Source organism: Geotrypetes seraphini, chromosome 18, assembly GCF_902459505.1.
Source record: "Geotrypetes seraphini chromosome 18, aGeoSer1.1, whole genome shotgun sequence".
Taxonomy (NCBI): domain Eukaryota; kingdom Metazoa; phylum Chordata; class Amphibia; order Gymnophiona; family Dermophiidae; genus Geotrypetes; species Geotrypetes seraphini.
In genome coordinates, this window is record NC_047101.1 from 26,196,967 (window position 1) to 26,202,966 (window position 6,000).

General features: G+C 41.9%; 1 protein-coding gene across 3 annotated transcripts in view; it reads right to left on the minus strand.

Annotated features, from left to right (window-relative positions):
- SLC23A1 (solute carrier family 23 member 1) overlaps positions 1–4,630 on the minus strand; it is a 131,090-nt gene extending 126,460 nt beyond the window's left edge. For 2 of the 3 annotated variants that reach the window (XM_033927306.1, XM_033927302.1), the window contains exon 1: positions 4,519–4,630. The gene's annotated coding sequence lies outside the window, so the exon portion shown is untranslated. The remainder of the gene's footprint in view (positions 1–4,518) is intronic. The other variant, XM_033927303.1, reaches the window with a different exon arrangement.
- Positions 4,631–6,000: the final 1,370 nt, after the last annotated feature.

Here is a 6,000-nt window from a genome sequence, read left to right on the forward strand (position 1 = left end):
TATCACAATGGCTAAATAATAATAGACTAGCACTGAATATCAATAAATCAAATATTATGCTCTTTACCTGGAAAGATAACTTAAAACTTAACTTTCCAATTACAATCAAGGGTGTTCCGTTGCAAGAAGTCAATAACATTAAAATCTTAGGTGTTACATTTGATCATAAACTCTCTTTTCACGACCACATCAGTAATATTGTCAAATCCTCTTTCTTTAGCCTCCGACAAATTCGTTCTGTTTCCCAATTTCTTTGTGCTAAGTCTCTCAAAACTCTTATCCACTCTCTCATTATTTCCAAAATAGATTACTGTAACGCTCTGTATAACGGGATAGCTCAAAAGGAAATCAAACGTCTACAGATCATTCAAAATATTCGACCACGTAACACCGCTTCTTAGGGAAGCCCATTGGCTTCCAGTTACACATCGGGTAACATATAAACTATGTCTGCTTACATTTAAATCTCTTCTCTTTAAATCCCCAGCTTTTATTTACAAGTTATTGATACCATACACCGCCAATAGAACATTAAGATCCGCTGAACAACATCTACTAACGATTCCTTCCCTTAAAATTATAAATACCCGACGACAGTTAATTTTTTCAGTTACAGCTCCCCAAACCTGGAATTCTCTCCCTAATCATTTAAGGGATGAAACCAATATAGAAAAATTTAAAGGTAAACTGAAGAGTTTTCTCTTTAAAGATGCCTTTATAAATTAATCATTTTGTCTTTGAATCGATATAATTTTTTCTTTCCAAACATTTATTGAAGTAAATTTAAATTTAAAAGAAAAAGAAGAAGAAAAAAAAAAGGGGTTTTATATTTTTTATATATATATATTTTTTTTCTTTCCCCCTTTCCTTATTTGTCTCTTTATCTTTTAAATATATTGTAATTCTTTCCCATCTCCTCCCTTATGTTTCTTGTCTTATCAAATTTGTTAATAATTTTGTCAGTCTTATTTATTGTATTATTCCCCTTACATTGTAATTTTATCAATATGTTAATTGCTTAGAATTTGGATTAAGCGATAAATCAAATCATTATTAAACTTGAAACTTGAAGTACACTATCCTTTCTTTCAGCAACACTTCCATTATTTTTCCAACTACAGTGCTCGGCAAGCACTGTAGATTGTACCAATACTGAAAAATATTCTTGATGGAACAATGATCTAACTTTCCTCAACATACGTAGACTAAAAAAACACTTTTTTTGTCAAAGACTTTATCTGTTCGTGAAATGAAAGTGATGAATCAAGGATAATACCCAATACTCTAGAGGAAAAATATATGTGTAATGAGATACCTGTATTCAGTATAACATAAATAGGAAGTTTTTATAATCTTGGTCCAACCCAAAGCAATTTGGTTTTAGCAGCATTCAATTTAATTTGGAAATGCCCACATTTGGAGTTTAGAAATACAGCAATTTATACATGAAGCCAAATTGCTGATATCATAGTCAACTTCCAATAAGATAAAATTTTGTCTGAGTAAGTGGTATATCAAAATAAAAATAAACTTGATCTCTACTGCAGCCCCAGATTCTTCTGAGCTCTGTTTCAACACAACTCTCCCCTTCTTCGGGAACCTATACTTGCTTAATTGAACCACAATTGAGAAGCTCGTCAAGAAACTGAGATAGAGCATAGTTAACTGCCAACATGTCTCAGCATGTCAGTCAGTGGCAGTCAGCTTTTCCTTTTTTTTATGCTGCTCGTCAGTAGTTAGGTTAGCCCCTAGTATTCAGTGCCAGGCCATGATGACTATGGCCCCACTGAATATCAGTTGAGACCTTCATAACTCCCTTTTAAGGTACCTGCTTCCGATTCCCTCCCAGACCTCCAAAATAGTTCCCACCCCTTCCCTCATCCCCTGAGCCTGCAAGATCAAAGCCTCCCATCACCCTGGGCCTACCTGATTTCCTTGGTGGTTTAAGGCGATCATTGGGGGCAGAAGTAAAATCATCTCAATTCTGCCTTTTATATACAGCTTCACTCCTTGCATATAGCTGTTGTGACCTCTCGCAGTACTTTATGTAGCTGCTTTCAGAGGTCATAGCAGCTCCTTCTCACTCCTCTCCCACCAACCACACACCTTCAATTTCCCCCCATTGTACCTCTAGCTCTTCGGAGCAAGAGCAGCAGTTCTAACCTGCTCCTCGTACTGGCAAGGTTCCTCTGACATCACTTCCAAGTCATGTGACTAGAAAGTGATATCAAAAGGAGAGCCGACGCCGACATGGGCAGCAAGTTAGAGATGTTGCTCGCACTGGGGAAGCTAAACAGGTCTAAGGGAAGGGGAACACATGGGGGGGGGGCAGAAAAGAGGGCTACGGCACTGCAGGGCAGTTAAGAAAATAATAATAAAACTCAGAGTTAAAATATATAAAATAAAGGAAAAAGAACTGCCTCTGACCAGCCTAGTTTTTTGTTGGGCAGTCTCTGGTGATCTTCATCAGCACTGAGTGATTTATCAAAAGAGGCTACAGCAGACCTAGAAAAACAACTACAAGAACATATGAAAGCAAAGAGAGAAACGGAAATGGTATCTGGCAGCAACTGAGATGACCAGCCTGGGAAAAGAAGGCAACTACTGTCACTGTCAATGTACACACACAAGTAAACAGTGGCTCCCAAGGAAGCCTCCACCAGAGTCAGAAGGCATTACATTTTGTGTATACAGTAACATAGAAACATAGAAGATGACGGCAGAAAAGGGCTACAGCCCATCAAGTCTGCCCACTCTGCTTACCCACTCCCTGTCTATGCCCTAATGACCCAATTTCCTTATCTTGACCCTCGTAGGGATCCCACATGGGTATCCCATTTATTCTTAAAGTCTGGCACGCTGTCTGCCTCGATCACCTGCACTGGAAGCTTGTTCCAATGATCAACCACTCTCTCTGTGAAGAAATACTTTCTGGTGTCGCCATGAAATTTTCCGCCCCAGAGTTTGAACGGGTGCCCTCTTGTGGCCGAGGGTCCCTTGAGAAAGAAAATATCATCTTCCACTTCGACACGTCCCGTGAGGTACTTAAATGTTTTGAACATGTCTCCCCTCTCCCTACGTTCCTCGAGAGTGTAGAGCTGCAATTTGTTCAGTCTCTCTTCGTACGAGAGACCCTTGAGCCCCGAGATCATCCTGGTATCATCCAGTATATGCGCGTTAAAAGTCTTTCTCTCATTACTCCCATGCTTAATAATGAGAATAATAGGAAATGCAGGTTAAATCACATTAGACCCCATTTATGAATTTCCATTGGGAAAATAACACAAAGAAACAAGCAATAATGAAAAATAAAGCCTTATGCAGAGTTTTGTTTTCATGCACGAATACAGGATGTCTGAGGCGGTACTTGGAGAGACCTCCCAAGAAAGAGACTTGGGAGTTCTGATCGACAAGTCAATGAAGCTGTCCGCGCAATGTGCGGCCGAGGCGAAAAGAGCGAACAGAATGCTAGGAATGATAAAGAAGAGGATCACGAACAGATCGGAGAAGGTTATCATGCCGCTGTACCTGGCCATGGTGCGCCCTCCAGTACCTGGAGTACTGCGTATAGCACTGGTCGCCATACATGAAGAAGGACATGGTACTACTCGAAAGGGTCCAGAAAAGAGCGACTAAAATGGTTAAGGGGTTGGAAGAGCTGCCGTACAGCGAAAGATTAGAGAAACTGGACATTTTCTCCCTCGAACAGAGGAGATTGAGATGGGACATGATCGAAACATTCAAGGTACTGAAGGGGATAGATTTAGTAGATAAAGACAGGTTGTTCACCCTCTCCAAGGTAGAGAGAACGAGAGGGCACTCTCTAAAGTTAAAAGGGGATAGATTCCGTACGAACATAAGGAAGTTCTTCTTCACCCAGAGAGTGGTAGAAAACTGGAACGCTCTTCCGGAGTCTGTCATAGGTGAAAACACCCTCCAGGGATTCAAGACAACCGGAACATACGCAGGTAGAGCTAGTCTCAGTTAGTGCACTGGTCTTTGACCAGAGGGCCGCCAAGTGAGCGGACTGCTGGATACAATGGACCACTGGTCTGACCCAGCAGTAGCAATTCTTATGTTCTTATGTAAACTCTGTGGACAGAGTTTGCACAAATGTGAACAATTTTGATTATTAAATCAGGTTTGCACCTTTAGAGGTAATTCCTCCAGAGAATTATAGGAAATCTTGTACTGCTGCTACATATGTTATGTAGATAACTAAAGATCTTTGGGGTCTAATATCAATATTATATCGTTATTCAACATTGTCAACGAGCATTAACAATTATTAAAATAATTTTAAATCCTCCAACCCAGCCAAAAGATTAACCGTTCCCCTTAACTGTATTAATGACATCCTATTTGTCTGTCTTGCCTGTTTAGATTGTAAGCTCTGTCGAGCAGGGACTGTTTTCTTACTCTTTGTGACTCTGTGCAGCGCTGCGTGCGTCTGGTAGCACTATAGAAATCATAAAACTACCTTTTTAAAAGATTTAGATTGTTATAAAATGGATTTACCTTTAGGGTCCTGTCCTGAGATGTGCTATGTATTGAGATTAGTTGTTAGACTGCACAGAAAAGAAGAATAGAAATTTTTCAGATTATCAGAAAATACAGAGGACTTTAACCATCAAACAAAATTCTTATGCAGTCAATTTGTAACCATTGTTAACGATTACCAACAATTAAATGGCAGCTGTGCTTTTAGATGATATATTAACTACATTAATTATAACTGCTCTTAAAAAGAACAGAGCTGAATCTGTTCAACAGTCCTTAACCTCTTCCCTACTTACATGATGACACATAAAGACCTGTATAGTCTATCCAGTCTGTCCAACAGTCACATTCATTAAGGAATGTTGAATCAACAATCCAGTAAATTATTACATTTTATTTGCTAAGTTTTTCCCTGTAAGACTGAAAAATTGCAGAAGACCTTAGGAAATTGGAAGACTGGACATACAACTAATACTATTTCTAGCACGCTACCAGATGTACACAGCACTGTACAGAGTCATGAAGGAGACAATTCCTGCTTGAAAGAGTTTACAATCTGGGGGGCACGTGATGCCGGGAGGGTGAACGGACATGCCTCTGCGTAGCTCCGGGCCGCGCCGCCAGCCTTTACATTTTAATCTGCTTCCGACTGACCGGCGGCGAACCCGACACTGGAGACCCGACTCCCTTTGCAGTGCAGTATCTGCCTCTACGCTTCCGCTCCGACGGGGACGGATTCATGGCAGCAAAATCTGCTCAGGCCGTGAGGGACAAGACCAGGGGACCCGACGGCATGATGGCGGAACACCACGAGGCGCCTATCTTCACGCTGGAGGCAGCAGCGGTACAAGAGCTCACCCGCTCGCTCACATTAGTCATGGAAGACAAACTGGCCACTTTACATACCTTCATGGAAGGTATAAAAGAAGGTTTGGACTCCCAGGCAGGCAGGATTCAGTGGGCTGAAGATCGCATAGCCCAGCAGGAGGATGTCACAGCTAACTTTGAGGAGCGCATTCGCACGTTGGAATCGGCGAATAGGGCCATGGCAGATCGCCTTGAGGATCAGGAGAATAGGGGCCGCTGCAATAACTTGAGGTTTGTGGGGATCCCTTCCAGCATTCGGGATGTCGACCTGCGCCAGTGGCTGGAGGACTGGCTGCCTAAAGCTATTGCACTGCCTGACCCTTTGGCGCCGTTCTCTATAGAAAGGGATCACAGATTGGGCGCCCGACGTGAGGAGGATTCCCGGCCCCGGCCAGTTATTGCATGGTTTCTTAATTATGCCATGAATCTGGCCCATTATCGTAGAGGACGGGATCTTAACCTGCAACTGGAGGGTCACAAAGTGCTCATTTTTCAGGACTTCTCGCCACAAGTATCATCGCGGCGTCGAGCTATGGCACCCCATTGCAGTGAGTTATTCAAGCGCAACATCAGATTCTCGCTGCTGTATCCTGCAAGGGCAAGGGTGACCTACAACAACACCACCACTATTTA